Source organism: Jaculus jaculus, chromosome X (genome assembly GCF_020740685.1).
Source record: "Jaculus jaculus isolate mJacJac1 chromosome X, mJacJac1.mat.Y.cur, whole genome shotgun sequence".
In the NCBI taxonomy this organism is placed as follows: domain Eukaryota; kingdom Metazoa; phylum Chordata; class Mammalia; order Rodentia; family Dipodidae; genus Jaculus; species Jaculus jaculus.
This window is the reverse complement of record NC_059125.1, coordinates 135,646,633-135,667,094: the sequence shown is the minus strand read 5'-3', so window position 1 is coordinate 135,667,094 and position 20,462 is coordinate 135,646,633. Positions and strand designations below refer to the sequence as shown.

The following is a 20,462-nucleotide window of genomic DNA, read 5'->3' as shown; positions in this document are numbered from 1 at the left end:
CACATACACACCACACTACACAAATAAAATATAAATAAAAATTCTGAGTAGTCATTCTAGCATGAGCATAAGCAGAACTGTGGGTTCAATTCCCAGCACCACACACAAAAAAACATAATTAATGAATTAAAATAAACATTCTGACTCAGTTAACTGACTGGAGCAAGTTACATAATCAGAACCCATGTTTTCTCAAGTATATGAAAAGAGGGAAATTAATGACCTCATAGCACTGCCATGAGGATAGAGTGCAACTATAGTTAGGGATGGATCAAGCTTAGTGCCTGGCACATACTAGAGCTTAGTAAATGTTCATTAGTTCCCTGTATTTGCAGCCTCTGAGATGAGCTCACATCCACTCTGTAGTTATTTCTTTCCTTCCAGATGGTGCTTTTTGAGTGGTAGGGGAAGAGAACTTCACCACTGTCAGAGACAATCTCCCTTTCCCTTGTATTCATTGCTTTCCCTGTAATATTTATTGCTTTTATATTAAAGATCTGGAATTTTAATTTTAATTTATTTATTTATTTATTTGCATGTGTGTGGGTGAGGGGAACGCAACAGGATCTCTAGCCACTGCAAATGAACTCCAGAAATTTGCACCACTTTTTGCATCTGGCTTAACATGGCTGGCTGAGGAATTGAACCTGGACCATCAGGCTTTGCAAGCAAGTACTTTTAACCACTGAGCCATGTTCCCAGCCCCCAAATGTATGGAATTTTAAGTAGAGATGACCTAAAAAAATGAAAGCTTTTTAAAATTATTTATGTGTATATGTAGGTATGTATGTGCTTTTATGCTATGGCACGCCTGGGGAGGTCAGAGGACAACCTTGAGGAATCTGCGCTCTATCTCCTTTGAGACAGGATCTCTTGAAATGCCAGACTACTAACAAACATCAAACTTTCTGGCCCATAAGCTCCGTATTCTCCTGGCTCAGCCTCCCATTGTCAAAGATACATTGGGCACATGCCATTTTACATCCTTCTTCATGTAAGTGCTGAGGAACTGAACCCTGGCCAGCAGGCTTTACTAGTAAACACCTTTACCAACAGACCCATATCCTCAGCCCCCAGACTCTTTCATAAAGTGAGGAAAGTCTACAAACTCACTGTTATAACATAAAACGCTTAGTGTTTTCCTTCTTTTTAGTAATTACTCAAGGCCACCTTGAGACTATATTACATACTGAATTCCAGGTTAGCCTGGGCTAGGCTAGAGTGAGACCCTACCTTGAAAACCAAAGAATAAGAAGAAGAAGAGAAGGAGGAGGAGGAGGAGGAAGAAGAAGAAGAAGAAAGGGAAGGGGAAGAAGCAGCAGCAGCAGCAGCCAGCGTGTTGGTGTACACCATTGATCCCAGCACCCAGGAGGCAGAAGTAGGAGGGCTGCCTTGAGTTTGAGGTCACCCTGAGACTTCATAGAGAATTCCAGAGCAAGACTCTACCTCAAAAATATAAAACAAAAAAGAGGCAATTCTCTTCACTTAAAGATAAAAATTTGAAGCCCAATAAAGCATCTCTTCCCTGAAAGATATGTTTCAAAATGTTTAAGTTTCCCTTTGTTGCCATGGTACCAACATTTCCAGCAACATTCAGTTGTCTTGAAATATTGAATCAGGTCAAATATATCTTATGATGTCCCATTGTTTGCCCAGGTTTATTTTAAAGCACCCGCCTGTAAATGCAAATGAATGTTTGCAGACATCTGAAGATTAAGTGTGAGATGGAAATATTTAGTAAAATGTCTATCTTTAGATAATACCATAACAATAACACTTTGAATTTATCAAGTGTCTTTTTTCTGAGCAGCTCAAAGGGCTCTGAAACCATTATTACATTAATCAAATAGCACATTCCTGAGCTAGAATATCATGATGTGCCTGCTTAGTTGTGTCAGCAGTTCCATTCTGGAAACCACATATTGTTACTAGAGGACTGTTGAAGCAAAATAAAATGATACAGGGCAGAACATGAGCCTCACAACTACTTCAATGTGTAAGTGCTAACACAAATAAATCATGTCTCTCTCAAAGTACATTTGCAGGATTACACAAATGCTTTCTGTATTCCCAGTGCAGGTATTAGGAAAGAATGCTATAGCTTCCCAAGCTAATAATGCCAAGAACAGTGAAAGTAGCCACAAACTGAGGTCACAGGCTCATTAGTTGCAGCTGGCTTTGCCTTCAACTGATCGGTTGTCCTACTGTGTGCCTTTTCCCTTTCTAAACCAAACTTCCCTGGTCTAGAAATAGAGGGTGAAATGCACATTTCATACTATCCTAACAAGGAAACATTTTTTTAAACCAAACAATAGAAACCCACACATCACTTGTTAAAAGTGTTGTACATAAACAACTGCAAAATTTCATGTTGAAAAAATTTGAAAGTCATGTTTGCAAGAGTATTATTCATACCAACACAGAATTGAAAACAAACCAAGTGTCCATCAGTATATAAATGGATAACGAAACCATGGTATATACATGCAATCATTTTTCTTCTTCCCCTTCCTTTTCAAACTCATTGCATAGCTGAGAATTACCTTGAAGTTCTGATTCTCCTGCCTCTACCTCTAGAGTACAGGGATAAGAGGTATGCACCACCATGCCAAGTTTATGCATTTCCAGGATTTAAATCAAATATTTTGTGCATTCGAGGAAAGCTCAACTGAACCAGTCCTCAGTCTCAATAAAATATTATTTAGCAAGCCAGGCATGGTGGTGCATGCTTTAATCCCAGCACTTGGGAGGCAGAGGTGGGGTTGCCATAAATTCAAGGTCACCCTGAGAATACAGAGTGAATACCAAGTCAGCATGAACTACAGTGAAACCCTACCTTAAAACCCCAAAATAAATAAATAATATACATACATACATATATATAAATAAAAATGAAATATATATATATAATATAATTCAGCTACACAAAGCAAGGAAATGCTGTCACATGCTCCAGCATGGATGAATTCTGAAAATATTGTACTGAATGAACTAAGCCAGTCACATAAGAACAGATATTTCACTTACATGAAATATCTAGAAGAGAGAAATTCATAGAGACAGAAAGTACAATAGTAATTATCCAGTGACAGAGGAACAGAATTTATTGTAGAATGAAAACAAAACTTCAGTGTGGCAAGATAAAAAGAAGTCTGAAGCTAAGTGTGGTTGGGGATGCCTTTAATTCAAGTACCGTTGAGGCTAGGGGAGGAGGATTGCCTTGAATTCCAGGCCAGCCTAGGCTACATACATAGCAAGACCATGTCTTAAACAAACAAACAAAAATAATGAAGAGAAGAGAAAAAGGGAGGGCCTGGAGAGATTGCTTAGCAGTTAAGGAGCTTGCTTGCAAACCCTAAGAACCCAGGTACAAGTCCCTAGGAACCACATAAGCAACTGCACAAGGGGGCACATGCATCTGGAGTTCATTTACAATGGCTGGAGGCCCTGTGGCTCCCATTCTCTCTCTCTCTACCTCTCTCCAAATAAATAAAAACAAAATAAAATAAAAAGAAGAGAAGGAAAGCAAAGAAAAGGAAAGAGAAAGGAAGGGAAGAAGAAAGGAAAGAAAACCAGAACTTTTCTCATGAAATCAGGATAATAAAACCTCATATCCTCCATAAACTCTCCCCTGCAGGGTAATTTCCAAGTCTTCTTCTCCCATTATAGAGAGCAAGGGCAGATCAGGACAGGAAATCTTACATCCTGCTGCTGCATCTTGTGTCTGATTGTTGCCTTAATTACCAAGATGAGCTCATTTTTTTTTCGTTCACAGACTCTGAAATTGAATGAGAATCCATTTAGTTCAACTTTTTAAATTTTAAATATTGCTATTTATGTAGGTGAGAGAGGGACAGAGAAAAAAAGAGATACAGTATAGGTTTGCCAGGGCTTCTTGTCACTGCAAATGAACTTCAGACATGTGCCACTTTGTGCCTTGGCATTATGTGGGTACTATGGAATAGAACCCTGGGCCAGCAGGCTTTAAAAGCAAGTGCCTTTACCCTTTGAGTCATCTCCCCAGCCCTGCAAGTGGGAATTCTGATCCTTCATTTGACATATGTTCTGAGAGGCTAAGTTACTTTTGCAAGACCACATAACTACACAGCAGTGAAGCTGGAATTTAAACCAAAATCCTACTGGCTCCAAACTTAGTGCTTCCCATGACAAACCCCCACCCCAGACAAGATGTAAGAAGAAATGACCCAGAGAAAGAAACTTCTTTTCCTTTTAAATACAGAAATTTAAAAAGACTACTAAAACTAAGTCTTATTTTTATTATTCTGGTGAAGCTGGCCATGGTGGTGTGTACTTAAAATCCCAGCACTCTGAGGCAGGAGGATTGTTACAAGTTCAAGGACAGCCTTGGGTACATATGAATTCAAGGGTAGTCTGGGATATATATGGCAAGTCCTTGTCTCCAGGGGTGAGGGAGAAAAAGGGGGGAACCCTGAAAATGGAGTGAATGATGTGAATCAAATAAATTAGATATACCCCCCCCATAAACTGGATTGGTGTAGTGATTTTGAAAGACAATTCCCACTGGTTCCTTTGTTTTTGTAACTTCTGTACTTTACTAAAAAGAAAATGTCTCCTTTTAGATAGTCACATATGTCCAGACAATGCCTTCCTAATACTTCTGAAGTCATACAAGATCAACTAGGAGCTTTTTAGGAGAAGCTGCATAATATTGCATGCAACTGGCTACATGATAAAAAATGCTTGTTAATGAGGTTTCTCCTTAAAGAAAGAGAATCTATCCTTAACCATCAGCTAGTTTGAAAATCAGATAACCATCACTGTTTATGTTGTTTGTTGATATTTCTCTTTACTTTAAAATTTGCCTTCCTTTCCCATGGAAAATCAAAGGATTTTTACAAAATCCATTGCATCTAAAGTAAAGCCTTAGTTATACATCTTTCTATTCTCTGATGATTAGGGCTGTGTTTTTGTTATGGTAAATAAGTGTCTCTTAGAAGTTCAAAGGTCATTTTTAGTAATCTTTTAGTAATCTGCTGCAAAGTCACTGAGGAAAATAATCTCCTAGCCCTTCTGTTGGGCCTATGTGTTTCTTTTCTCCAGGAATCCTTGGACCAAGTAGTACAAGATAAGCTTTGTAACAAACTTGGATGAGTTGAACTAACTCTGTCCTTAAGTAAAAGAGTGGCCTTTCAAGAGGACACTCTTGTTGAAGGAGAAAGATGTTCTGCACAATTAATGTTTGCAAGAGGGTCATTGAGAAGGTCAAATTTTAACTGGTGGCAATATATCACTCAACATCCAATGGCGAGCTGATGAAAGCATTTGATTGGCCTCAGCCATATGAACCTGAAAGACAGGAATGTCTGAATCTTACAAGGAGACAGAACAGTGGGGAGACAGCCTCTAAAACGGCTGTAAATCTGTAACAACACTAAACTTCCAACTATTCTGCCCTTGTTCAACTGAAGGCTAAAGGAGCAGGGTCCATTGTTGGTGGTGGTGGTGGTAGTGTGTGTGTGTGTGTGTGTGTGTGTTTGCGCACTCGTGCGCGCGCGTGCACTCAACCTATTCTACATAGAAGTGCTGCTAGAAAGAGTTCTCTATGTATCCTGCAAACAATTTCCACTTTACTCTGATTCTGTACTGTAACTGATGAGAGTGATTCGGAGCCTCGTCTGGGTCTAGCTGGGTTTGTTGGCCCTCAGACCCACTGTATCTTATTAACAGATGACCTTAAGACAACGTGAGCATACAGACTTCCAGAATGCCAGAGCTTAGATTTCAAGTTGAGCATTGCCGTTCTCCATTTTTCAGATGAGGAACCTGAAGCCCAAACAAGTGAGATGGTAAAGTCCACAAAAGCTTCCCCCCAACTCCAGACACTTACTGCTTTACCTAGCTTCATCCTGCTTCCACAGGGAGAGTGCAAAAATGTTTGCTTTAACATTAAAACAACTCCCTCTGCCTACTTCATTGTTTTGTTTCCAGCAACTACGAAAAATCAAAGCCCCCTGTCCCCTTCCTCCACTCCACCCCCACCAGAATCCCGAGGCTCAAAGGTTCCGGTTTTCTCACTTTCTCACCAAGCCTTTCTAGCTTTCTCAGTCTCCTCCCCTCATCAGCCCACTTAGCATAGCAAAGAGCTGAAGTCCAGAAATGTGTGGAAAACCTAGAGGACCCCCAGTTGGCGCTTTGTTCCTCCCAGCTATGCGTACTTCCCAAGCAAAGCTGTTATGCTCACTGCTGTGGTTTCCCTCTGCTTAGGTCAGGCCCAAGATACTATTATTACGTATTTTCCATTGTACTTCAATGAAAAAAAAAAAAACTTAAATGAAGGGAAAAAATCCTGCATTTCTTGTTCCACTTTCTTCAGTAGAAAAGCGAGCATCATCCTGGCTGTTCTGTGGACTGGTCCTTACCTAGGACAACAATGAGCTTCTGAGGACAAGGTGATTGGACCGGCAAGCGCGGTGTTTGATTAGCACCAACCAGCTCTTTGTACAGGGACAGTATCAAGGCATACAGTAACAAGATCAGGTCTTTTGATTTGGGTTCCTTCTCTGTTGATACAACCCATTATCCTGTTTGCCTTTCTTACTACAGCGAGGCCTTGCACGGAGGGCTTCAAGGAATTTTCCCTCTAACCTCCAAATCCCTTAGCACCTGCCTTGTGCCAAAGAACTTTCCTCTTCACATAGACGCTTTTCTTTGTCCTTACAACACCACTTTGGTTAGATAAAGCTATCCCCTCAATCCCAGGGAAAAAGAAAACTAGGCAAAAACTAGGGGCTCCATATTTAATAAGAAATCAAATGAAGAAGAGGGACTGAGTCATTGTTTGCTTAACCCTTTCCCTGCTGTCTCTGTCTTCGTTTCAGGGTTTGCAGTCATTTAAACAGATCTGAAGTGTCATCTTTCATTACCCCTTTGATTTTTGGTGGGACAAGGGATTGGTCAAACCCTGAGCTGTACAGGCTAGGCAGGCGAGTGCTCTAGCACTGAACTATACACCCAACTTAAACGAATTCAGAGAAAAAAGAAAGACGCATTCCAGAGTTAGGAGCAGCTTCATTAATTGATTTGCCTCCAAAAGGAAAGTGTCTTGACTTTAAAGAGCACATAGACACAAACAGTACAGACCTGCTCAACTCAGCCCCTCTCCAACTTACCCAATTTCTTCCGCACCCCAACTTGTCCAGACTACCCACGCTTTGACAATGAATCACAGGACTGGAATCTATTGAATTTCTACAGACAGAATTTTCCATCCTCTCTGTATTAACTATACCTTCAAATTTGAAACCTGTATACACTTGAAAATATTTCCCATGCAACAACTTTGAGAGAGAAATCCATATAAAGAAAAGGTTGATGCGATCACTGAGGCACAACAGGCTCAGGGATGAGACCCCACAAAATGAGGATTTGTGGGGAAATAATGGGCTGTGTGTTTTGTGTGGCCCAGCAACCTCCCTTCAACCCTGCCCCCCACCCTTTCCCTAGCATCTTATTTATGTTTGTCCTGCTTAATTACGATTCCTTCCAATTTGGACTGCAAATAGAAGGCAAATTAATAATTTAGGGTGGAAAAAGACTTGGGTGCTCTCCTCCTCCCTGCATGCCTAGGTCAGCCGGCTCGCTTATGAATCAGCGGCCTGAATAGCAGAGAATGAATGTTTGACTAAATCCTCTACGTATGAAAGCTCTTCACACCATTTGGTCTTGAACTGATCCAATAGCGAGGTGTAACCACTAGTGACAATAAAGCGCCATCTGGCAAAGTGAACTCTGGGCAAACAATGACAAGCAGAAGTGAAAAGAATCGCAATGATTTCCACAAACATGTGAAATACTCTAAACTGTGGGACTTAGCAGCTTCTTCCCCAGGCAAGTAAACAAACGCAACCATCAGCTGAGGCTGGAGCTGCGGTGGGCTGAAGTGGAGGGCTCCATGGCAGAGAGCAGGCTGCCTCCATTTGCATTTAGTTAGGGAAAAATGTATGCAGATTAGGGAACAAAAAATATATAAGCACTCCTAGCCAGACGTCACTTTTCCTTGGCTCTTTACTGTCAGGGTGATGTACTGGAAGTCTTTATTTCTTTCAGCTCAGGCCTCTCAGTGCCTCATTCTCCTTCCAGCCTGTTCTCATGCCTTTCTCATCACCTGCTGAGGCCTTGATCACGGACAGAGCAGACGAGCAGCAGGGGGACAATTAGAGAGGAGTTCAGACTTTGATCATTTGACCATATGTGAATACAACAGCTGACCACATGTTTTAAAAGACAACTAACTTAAATGTATTAAAAAATCACAAAGCAAGCATAGATACTGAAATTTACATTTTAATTATCTGGCACAATGCTGCATTCAACTTTTTTCAAAATATTGAATATGGAAAAAATACATCTTGGCCTTTCAAAACAGGAAGAGAAAGCACTTTTCTGTATTTTCTCCCCACCCCCACCTCTGCTCCATCCCCCCCCAAAAAATGTGTTCCCTTTCAGCACAACATTTAACCAGTGCGAATGGCGAAAAATTCTTTGCCAAGGATTTCAAAAGGCATATTCAACACTACCAAAACATGGGCATGATTACCTAAGGTACATTGAGCTTAAAGTACAATTGGTTAGTTTAGAAAATGATTGTATTTAGAAAAGACCCACCCAGTGTTGCTAAGGTAAACTAAAAAGGCTTAACCTCTTTCCTCTAATTTTTTTTAAATGCCCATTACATAACTCTAAAAGGTATTTTCTAAAGTGTGTGCAAATGAAAGAGCATGGTGGGTAATAAAGGTGTCCAATACTTGGTTAGAAAACTGTCATTGCAGTCACAGTACACAAATGAAGGCTTATTTGTGGTCAATTCGATCAAAACTTCCTCTCTTCTTTCTGGTTCTCTTTACTATCAAAGCAGAGCGGATTTCAGCGTTCCTGGGGTGAAATGTGGCTTTTCAGCTCTCCACCTTAGGAGCCTTTCTGGGGCTTTTGTATACTCTTGATGATTTCTCCTTGCTTCTGGAGACATTGAGCACTCCTTATCTTCTCCACCTATAAGGTAATTAGCATATTCATGAATGGTTATTTACTCTCAAATAGGAGGATAATAGAAAAATAACACTAATTGTTTTGACAGCAGTTTACTTAAGAGTTATCAGGGAGAACAAATGTTTCTTTTGTAGTATGAGGAAGACAAGCACTTATCTATGTATTAAGATTATTTCTTCTTATGGTAGACAGACTAAAGTAATTTGGGGTGGAAGAAAGTCTCGAAGCAATTTAGGTGAAATTTTATTTAAGATCTCTTAAATATTGTGATAGTGCTTTTTTGCAGTGTAAGGGAGATTAGTAATATGATGGACATTTTAATGGCGACATGTGCTAATATTCTTATGTGTAATATGCATGTCATTGTATTTTTAAATGAAAATTGTCTTTTAATTAGAAAAAAGACTCCACCTACTTTATTTTAGTTGGCGCCATCTTAACTGATTCATACAGCGCTTATCAAATAAGTACCTTGTAAAACAAAAGTTCCTTAAAGACATCTCCCTGTCTTAATTGCTAGTGATCTTGCTGGGGTTTGTGTGTCACCTTGAGGCCTTGGGCATGTCATCACCCTCTCTGGACCTGTTTGCTCTAACACAAGTTAATTAAACTAGTTGATTTCTAATGAGTTTTCCAGTTTTAGAGAGTCTGAGTTTCTGTAATTGCCATTGAATCATCATAATTCTTATTTCTTTCCTTAAGGAACTTTTCCCTGTGACATGGAGAAGATGGTTAATGAAAATGTTCTCTTTCCCTTCTTCCCTCTCCTCCCTCCCTCCCTCCTTCCTGGTCTCTCTCCCCTCTCTCTGCTCCTCCTCCTCCACCTTATTCTTCCCCCCTCTTTCTGCTGAGGATCAAACCCAAGAATGCTACTAAAGTTTTTTAACCACTTAGAAACACCCCCAGCCCCAAGTTAATAAATACTTATATTTTACCTAGTAGTTTTGGTCCAACATTTCACAAACATTGTGTCCTTTACCGCTTACCATCGTTCAGCAAAATAAGTATTACTATCATCCTTTCATAGATGAGGAAACTGGGGTGTATGGAGGCCAAAGATCTTGTAACAAACCTCCTAGCTGGTATTTGTTAGAGCCTAACCCTACCATCAGATAGGAATTTACCCTTATACAACATTCCCTCACAAAAAGATAATAGGTGTTGGAAGATTAAGTTTGTGCTCCCACTTTATCACTGATTTCCTGGGACAAATCCTCTACCTCAATTTCCTTAGCCCACATAGGAATTGTGTCTCCAGAAGTGTTTTTCACCTACTTCATGAATGGGGACAAAATCAGGGCATTGGTAAAGACAAAGCATGTACCTTGCAAATGAGCACAGAGCCACCCTTTTCCAAAAACAGAATGACATTTGATGGTTGAACTGAGATATGCTAAAAATATCTTCATCAATGGTAGCCTTTTGTAATGACATTCCTTCCTATGGTTAGAAGAATATTTCCCAGAGAGGGAAATTTCTGGCAAACATAATTCAATACTCTCTTTGATTCAAGATGCAATCTTCTGAGAAAGAAAATCTTATGAAGTGAAAGAAATTGAATCTGCTCTGGAAATGTACTTTAGTTGAACTTCATATGTATCTAACACTTTTAAAGTAAACAGAAAATCACCCAGATCTGAACTCAACCTAAAGGTCTGTGGAGCCACCAATAAACACTGAGCTGACATCCCAAAATGCCCATCTTACCATTTAAATAAGAAATTACTTTAAAACTTCAAAATTGTGCAGAAATAGCATAAAGAAGATAATTTAAGATAGAATTCAAGACTTCTTGACTAGCAGCTTAAGAGGCCTCAAAAACCCCAACCCCAGGAAAACAGGCTGGCTCTCACTGTGGCTCTTAGTGTCAAGTTAAAAAAGTAATGTTCCAGGATGGAGAGATGCCTTAGCGGTTAAGGCGCTTGCCTGCAAAGCCAAAGGACTAGGTTCAATTCCCTAGTACCCACGTAAAGTCAGATGCACAAAGGGGTGCACACATCTAGATCGCCTTTATGCAGCAGGAGGCCATGGCGTGCCCATTCCCCTCCCTCTCTCTCTCCCTCTCTCTACCTCAAATAAATAAAAAAGTAATGTTTCATTTCCAAGTATCAAATCAGCTATAAATATGAAAATGCTCAATAAGGAATCTTATGGAAAAACACGATCAGGTAACATTGTTGCACATGTAGATGCTAAGTTTTCTGCAAAAAAATTATTATTTAAATATTTTATTTTTATTCATTTATTTGACAGAGAAAGAATGAGAGAGAGAGAGACAGAGAAAGAGAGAGAGAGAACAGGCACGCCAGGGCTCCAGCCACTGCAAAGGAACTCCAGATGCATGTGCCCCCTTGTGCAACTGGCTTACGTGGCTCCTGGGGAATTGAACCTGGGTTCTTTGGCTTTGCAGGCAGATACTTTAACCATTAAGCAATCCCTCCAGCCCCAATAATTTTATGTTTAACAACTTCATATATGTGTGTAATGTATTTCAATCATACCTCCATAACCATCTCTTATCCCCCATCCCACTCCTACTAAACCCCTTCCCTCCTGACATCTTTCTGAAGAGTTTTTTCAATGCACACACTCTGCTCCAGCATACTCAAGACCAAGAAGTGACATCACTGACTATGGATAGGAGATTGATTAAATAAAGGCAAACAGACCCAGCCATGTTTACGATGATAGTGCTTGTTTAGTTTTGAGGCAATGGAACTATCTTCTTTCCCTGTGGTAATTAGGAAAACAGATGCTGAGTCAGCACTATAAATTGCAGTTAAAATCCATGCAAAGGGATTCTTTGCTGAATTCCCTAAATTGACCTTTTTATAAGGTAATTCACAAGATAATGAGCACACTGGCTAGGGAAGAGGGCACCTGGGGGAGGGGGCGGTCCTGAAGGGCTACTTTACTAAGACAAACATTTCAACAGTGCTTGGGTTTTCTATTTGGTTTTGTTTGAATTTTAAGTCAGGGTCTCCCTATGTAGCCCAGGCTGGCCTAAGGCCTCTTCTCAAAAGCGATTCTTAATCCTTTGAAACTCTAATGAGATCTAAGGCCCTATTCTCTAGAAAATGCACATATTCACAAGTTTTTGCATATGTGTTTAGGGGATTCTTGGACCCCCTGAAGGGAATTCATATACACCAGGCTGAGAATCCTTACTTTAGACTTAAAAGAAAGCTCTATTGAGGCAGAGCCACAGGGAAAAGAACTATAGCTGAGGACAGAAAATTTCACATCTGGTTTCCTTAAAAATTCCTGATCTAAGGTCTCTGACAGACACTCAAACAATACCCCCAAACTCTACCATATTACTTTAGAAATCCTTTTTTCTAGCTGAGAGTGGAGGGACACTTATATAATCCCAGCACGTGGGAGCCCAAGGAAGGAGGATTGTGAGTTTGAGGTCAACATGGGTTACACAGTGAGACACTGTCTCAAAAAAAACTTCTTTCCACTGTAATTCTTTCATAGTTATAATTACCTTCTTTTGGTATGACCTTGCTACTCAGGTCCCTAAAAAATCCAAGTTGTCAAATATCATGTTCCTTTTACCAGTTTATAACCTAAACGACTTTGCCCGCATTATGTTCCTCTTGCTACACCTGAAGAAATGTTTAACCCTGCCAGCACCTGTGCTTCCTGAGTCCTCTCTCATCAGTTTGTCCCTAAATCAAAATAATATAAAAATTCAAGAGGCTGATGAAGTAAGCACATAATTTGATTCACACTTTAAAATAGTATTCTCTCCCTCTCCCTGGGCTATCCCCCCAGCCTAATTTTCACTGCCTTGTATGAATCTAGGACAAAAGAGAAAGCTGGAAGGCCAGTTTTTAGACAACACTAGGGTGTACATGCCAGGAAATGCTTGCTATTAGAGGTAAACTGGTGAGCCCTTCTCTGTGGCCCTTGCCTCATGGACCACTGCATTGTGGTTTTGATCTTAAATATTCCTCAAAAGCTCATATGTTGTTATACTTGGTCTCCAGCTATTGGCACATTTAGGAGTTGATAGAAACTTTAGGAGGTGGGCACTAGTTGGAGCTTGAAGTAGATCATTGACAGCATACCCTTGAAAGCTATACTGGGAAACCAGTTTCTTGCTTCACTAATAAGTGAACATTTTCCTCACTCACACCATGATGTACTTCCCTGTCACAGGCCTGTCCACCATGGAATGAAAACTCTGAAATGATGACTCATAATAATTCTTTCCTCCTGGTCAGTTGTTTTCTTATGTATTTTGTGGCACTGAGGGGAAAATAACACAGTCCAGTGGGTAAGGGAAGAGATGAGGTCAAATATTACCCACACTCTACGTGGCATTCTGAGCCCAGCAAAGCAAGTGAACAAAACCACAAATTCCATGTGCCCCTTGAATAAAAACACAATGTCTAAAGCACAGAATGTTGGTGCTGTTGTTTATTTAGGCTTTACTCACTTGATTTTTGTTTTTGTTGTTGTTGTTGTTTGTTTGGTTGGTTGGTTTGGTTTGGTTTTCTGAGGTAGGGTTTCAATCTTGCTCTTGCGACCTGGAATTCACTATGTAGTCTCAGGGTGGCCTCAAACTCATGGCGATCCTCCTACCTCTGCTGTGGGAATAGTGGGATTAAAGGCGTGCACCACCACACCCAGCACTTTTTTAAATACTTTTTTATTTACTTGAGAGAGAGAGAGAAAGACAGAATGAGTACTTCATGCATCTGCCTAATGTGGGTTCTTGGGTGTTGAACTTTGGTCCTTAGGCTGCGCAGGCAAGCACCTTAACTGCTAAGCCATCTCTCCAGCCCATTTGTTTTGTTTTGAATCAAGGTCTTGTTATGTGGCACAGGCTGGCCTCAAACTCTGAAATCTCATTCCTGCCTTGGTCCCCAGAGTGCTGGGATCACAGAGTATGTCATCATGATCAGCTACATTTTTTAAAACGTGAACAAAGAATAAGCCATTTTAAATAACTTTACTAAATTTAACAGTTTTAAGTTAATACAAGGAGGCAATATCGTAAGAGATTCTTTGATTTTTTTGTTTTTGTTTTCTATTTATTTATCACTTTTGTGGTACTGTGGATTGAATCTAGGACGTCATGAGTACTGGATAAGCATTCTACTACTGAGTTATATGCCCAACCCCCATTTTGCCTATTTTCTAACATGCTTTTATAAAAATGCTGCTAGTAATATTGTTAAATGAAAGGACCATGTAAAAGCTATGAGTAGGTATTTAGAGTGTGAAGCAGAAACAAAATTAGCCATACTAGGCTTTGAGCCACAAATGAAGAGCTGCCAATATAGTTGGTTTATCTTCCTTTAGTCTCCTGTGCTGAGCTCCAGAACTGATTATCCAAGGGAAATTCCCAGGAAGATACCCAATTCATCCCTCTCCATTGTCTATCTATGGCCCCAGGGAATTCTAACAGTTACCTCTTATAGAAATTAGGCCTCCTCACTGTAATTATGTTTTCCCCGCCTATCTTTTTTCTCCACAGCTCAGCATCTTTAGCTGTCCTGGGGCAATGATATTCTTTTTCTTCCATCCTTAGTGCCTAGCTCAAAATCAGGAACCCCCACCACCACCATCCAGCCCATAGAATTTGTATTGGAGAAGGCTGGGAAGGTGGCTAGGGAAGTTAAATGGAGTTGCTTGCAAGGCATGCTGACCTGGGGTTCAATTGCCCCAACACCCATGTAAGCTACATCTAAAAAGTGGCACAAGCGTCTGATGTTCACTGGCAGGGCAAGAGGCCCTGATGTACCCATACATGCATGGGTGTGCATGCAAACAAATAAATATTTAAAAAAAAAAACAATTGAAGTTTCATTGGATTAGCAAATGAATAAAAAAATTGAACCAGTGAAAGAATAACCAAATGGGCAAGGACACTGCCAAACATCTCGGGGAGTGCATGTCCCTACTGGAAAGCACTTTATTTTGCACTTAACAAAAAAGGGCCATTTTTGGAATTTGTGTGTGAGTGCACACTTTAAACTCCCTCAACCACCCGGAAATTGTGGTGCAGCCTAAGACTATGGCCTAAAAGCAGGCAGAGGATTTCTGAGCCCTAATCCTGTTCAGGTAAAACATGACTACACTTTCCTTGTTGTGTGCATGAGAGAAGAAAGAAATTGGGAGATCTCCAAGGGACATAGTGTGCATTATCATATTTAAGCCACTAATCAGTCCTAAATATGATTGCTCTCTCTATCACTTCCTTCCTCCTCCCTTTCTTTCTTTTATATGTGTAGATATATACATACATGGACATTTGTACATATGTAGTATACATGCTATGTAACTATGTCATGGTATTACAATTCAAAACTATTTTTCACCTGTAGCTTTCCTTTTCTTCATATTTAATGTTTGTGGTGGACATACTTGTTTGTGCATGCTCTCTTGTGTGGGCACATGTTTATATGAAGGTATGCATGCATGCATGTACATATGTGAGTGCATGTGAAGGCCAGAAGTCAAAGTTGGATGTCCTTTTCAATTGCTCTCCACCTTACTTAAAAAAATTATTTATTATTTATTTATGAGAGAGAAGGGGTACACAAGGGCCTCTTGATAGTATAAACAAACATCAGATGCATGTACTATTTGTACATCTGGCTTTACATAGTTAATGGAGAATCAAACCTGGACCTGCAGGCTTTGCAAGCAAGCATTCTTAAACACTAAGCCATCTCACCAGCCCCTCCACTTGATTTTAAAAATATTTTCATTTATTGATTTGCAAGAAGGAGAGAGACAGAAGAAAGGAAAGAGAGACAGAGAGAAAACATGGGCATGCCAAGGCCTTCTGCTGCTGCAAATGAACTCCAGATATGTGCACCACTTTGTGCCTCTGGCTTTATGTGGGTACTGGGGAATTGAACACAGGTTGGCAGGCTTTTACTTTTCTTTTTAAATTGTTTTTTGGTTTATTTTTATTTATTTATTTGAGAGCAACACAGAGAGAGAAAGAGGCAGAGAGAGAGGGAGAGAGAGAGAATGGGCACGTCAGGGCCACCAGCCACTGCAAATGAACTCCAGATGCATGCACCCCCTTGTGCATCTAGTTAACATGGGTCTTGGGTAATTAAGCCTCAAACCTGGGCCCTTAGGCTTCACAGGCAAGTGCTTAACCACTACAGGCTTTTATTTCTCAAGACAATATTTTTATTATTATTTACATTATTTTATTTGAAAATATTTATAACACTACATTTAAGCTAAATTTGAAACAATGGATGTCAGTAGTTTAGGTATCAGCAGTTTATTAAAAAAGGGAAGCATAGAAATCATTTACATTATGAGATATTTCAGAATTTCAGTGGAATGGGCAGCTTCATGTGATGCCATTTCAATGGTGAATTCAGTCTACAGGCTTTCCAAGAATGTCATCATCTCTAACTAAAAAAAATATTCCTTGACATATAGAAGTACTTAGGTACCTTCATATTCTGGGATACAAACTTTGTCTCCAGTGTTCACACTAACTAGTTGAATCTCTCCACCCTTTCCTTTAGAGCCTGATCCCACAGCTACTACTATTGCTTGCAATATTTTTCCTTGAGATATTTCTGGAAGCATAATGCCACCTTTGGTTACATTTTCAGCTGTAATTCTTTCAACCTACACGGTGCCAAAGAGTGGAAGTAGCTTTCTAAATGCTTGTCCTAACATGACTCTCAATGCCACAGGGCAGACTCTGCTCTGGAGGCAATATTTTTCACTGAAGCTAGAGCTCACAGTTTCCCTGTATACTACCAAGCCATCAAACCAAAGGGCTCCTCTGTTTCTACCTCTCCAGCACTGGGAGCTAGGACCAAACACGGGCTCTCATTCTTGCCCAGCAAGAAACTTACTGATTGAACCATATCCCTAATACCCATACTCATTTCTAATTTTTTTATCAATAGGAACTTTGTATGGACACGTCATGTGTTGATACCATCATTTCTCTCCTCCCTGCCCCAACTCAGTAGAAGGCCTTCCTCAGTGGGATTGCTGGTACTCACCATGAGGTTGAGGGTATGAGTTGTGAGAGCAGCAGTCAATCATTGTTGGCGGGGGGGGGGGGGCAATGCCTCTGGATATTCCCTCCCGCCCTGTGGTTCTTATAATCTTTCTGTCCCCTATTCTGAAAAATTCCCTGAGCTACCTATGGTGGGAGTGTTTTAAGTCTACTTTAGTGCTGAGCTCTCAGCAGCTTCTGGATTTGTGCTTTGGTGCATTTTGAGTATCCTCAGTGTGTGTCTCCATCACCCTGACACAGATTGTCATGCTCACCATGGAAGCAGCACTCTTCTTTATCTCACCAATTTGTTTGTGGTTTCACCTGGGCCCTGGCTGATGTGAGAAGGGTGGCTGAAGACACCACATGCTGCAGACACAGAACATCTAGAGATCCAACTGGAATCTGAAAGGAAGTCAGTTCCCAGATGGTTAGCCCATAGAGTGCTGGAAAGCACTACATGCGCTGCTGGAGAAAAATGGCTAACAATGTTTGAGCAAGCAGGGTACACTGCTATACAAAGACAACCAGCCTGACAAGGCGCAATGGTGTCACTCAGTGTAGTTGGGTAACCAATGGCTTTCTGACTGGCTAAGTGAGCCACTCAGTGGAAAGGAACCCATAGCTGAAACCAGGAACCAAGTCAGAATACTATGGAGACAAATATTATGGACTCCCATGAGAAGCTCCCATTGGTTTTTGGCCAAAAGAGAGGCTACACCCATTAAAATCTCCCTAAATTAACAGTGCTTATTCTCTTTAACCTACGCTGATCTCACTCTCTGTTGGAAAATCTGTTTTTCTTTTTCAGAAGGCAACAAGAATGGAGGACAACCAACATCAATCAACAAGACAAGAAAACATAGCTGACTACCTGGCAAGAGATGAACCACCCCACTTTTAATTTTAAAAAATGTTTCCTAATGTTTTCACCACAGAAGAACCTTGATCACAATACAAGGGAATTGGACATGTGATACAGATGGAGAGTGACATGGAAATGCACAATGATGCACAATGATGCACAAGGATGGTGAGGAGGGCTGTAAAGCCCTATCTTCTTGATACAACATAATCTTTACATTCAGAAACTTACAACAGCTGTGCTTTTCTGCACAAGATTGAGCCTGTAATACATACATCACCATCAATGGGGAAGGACACATGAGATCCCACACCTCCTAGAGTAAGTAGCTAATGGCAGTTAATGGTTGCTGGGAGAGAGGGAGTAATGTAGCCACTGGTAAGTTGCCCATTCCACAGTAAGTAACCTTCCATGTATGACCATGCAAGCAACTGTAACTTAACTCAGTGGGTTTTTAAAAGGGCATGAAAGTAAGACAGGAATTAGTGGGGGAGAAGGGTATTAATGGGAGGGGAGGGAGATGAGATGGCAATTGTGGGGAAGATCAAAATACATTATTTCCACATATGAAAACCTCAAAGATGGAAAAATAAAACCCACAGAAATGCTGGATGTGGTAGCATGTGAAGGAGTTGGTAATCTCAGGGCTCCTATGGCAAGATGGGAGGTAGAGACAGGAGAATTCTCAGAAGCTCACTAGTCAGATAGCCTGGCAAATACAGTGGTGAACAACAAAGATACCTTGCCTGAAACAAAATGGAAGGTGGGGACTGACATCCAAGGTTGTCCTCTGTCCTCTGCATGTGTCATAACACCTTTACATCCGTACTCACACACGTGCACACACACACACACACACACACACACACACACACACACACAAACTGAATCAGAAGGCTTGGGAGATGGGTTTGTCAGTAAGTGCTTGCCTCATAAGCATGAGGCCTGAGTTAGATTCCCAGAACCCATGTACAAAATGCTGGGCATGGTGACACACAATTGTAATCCCAGCACCAAGGAGGCAGAAACAGGCTGGGGCTCATTAGTCAGCTACTGTATGATGAGCTCCAGACCAATGGATGGATGACACCTACAGAATGACACCTGAGGTTGTCCTCTGATTTCTACAAGCATGTATACATAGGTGAACATAAATGCATATACACCAACCTGAATCAGAGAGAGAGGAAAAAAAGAAAGGATTCTTTTCAGAGTTGTGGTTCCTGCCACTGTCAGAAGTTTACACGAGGCGTCTTGGAGAAAGAGAGCCTATATTGAAAAGCTTCCCTGTCACTGAACAGGATGCAGTGGTAGGGAAGAAGGGCTAGAGATGCCACCGAGTGAAAAAAGAGAGAAAGCAACTTTTCAAAATACATTCTTAGTATTCAGTACCCATCATTCATAAATGTTCATAGATCTAAACATCCTATGTTACCATCACCATAAATTGTAAGAAATGTGACTTCAAATGAGACCCTTCATTCATTAAATGTTAACCAACATCAAAATGAGTACAGGGCACAACTGTTATCTCAATGATTGGGAAGGATTTAGATTTCAAGGCATAACGAGACAACATTTAAAAAAAATAGAAAAGTTAACCAAAATCACAGCTGATTTCTTTGGCTTCAGTGGGTTAGCTTTGTTCTTTTTCAATGTGCATATGAAATACATTTAACTAAAACACACAATTAACTGACATATATATTTTAAATACAAGTGGCTTTCCCTAACCACACTTTGAAGCAATCAGCTATTATGCACCCAAAACAATTCAGACACATTTACTTCATTTTATGATCTCAGTATAGCTTAACTTATTAATAAAGGAATAAATTTTGTTAGTTGAAGAATCTGGCAATAAAAGATTCTGTCAAATAATAACTATTTTTCCTACCTTTTATATTGTAAGATTGGAGACATGTTTTGCTTGGAAAGCAACTGATCTTTCTATAAAATCAAATTTGCCTTCATAGCACAACAGTTCTTTTGAAAAACCATCCATTTCTATATATGTTTGGCTGTGCAAGAAATATGCTCTGAAGAGATTCACACCTGATTTTCACTAGTGTTACCAGAGGAAAGACATGTGAGGAGGGGCAGAGCTCCCAGCAAGATACAAATGAAACCATTTTGTGTTTTTTTTTTCTGCTGCTGAATATGGAACATAGAGCCTTGTGCACTCTCTCACAGAGTTGTGTTCTCAGCTCTAAATGAGGGCATCTACATTTACTGCCTATGTTCTAAATTCTTTGAATTTTTATAATTAATGTTTTATAAATATTTTATTTTTATTTATTTGGAAGCGGGAAAGAGGAAGAGACATAGAAAGAGAGAGAGAGAGAATGGGCATGCCAGGGCCTCCAGCCACTGGAAACAAACTCCAGACAAATGCACCACCTTGTGCATCTGGCTTACGTGGGTTCTGGGGAATCAACCTGGGTCCCTTGGCTTTGCAGGCAAGTGCCTTAACCACTAAGCAATCTCTCCAGCCCTATAGTTAATAATTTTATTAATTTTTTGAGGTTTTGGTTTTTAGAGGCAGGGTCTCACTCTAGCCTAGGCTGA

The 20,462-nt window shown here is 40.4% G+C and overlaps 1 pseudogene; it reads right to left on the bottom strand.

Moving 5' to 3' along the window:
* Window positions 1-16,387: 16,387 nt before the first annotated feature.
* Window positions 16,388-16,698, bottom strand: LOC105943790 (annotated as a pseudogene).
* Between the last annotated feature and the right edge of the window lie 3,764 nt (window positions 16,699-20,462).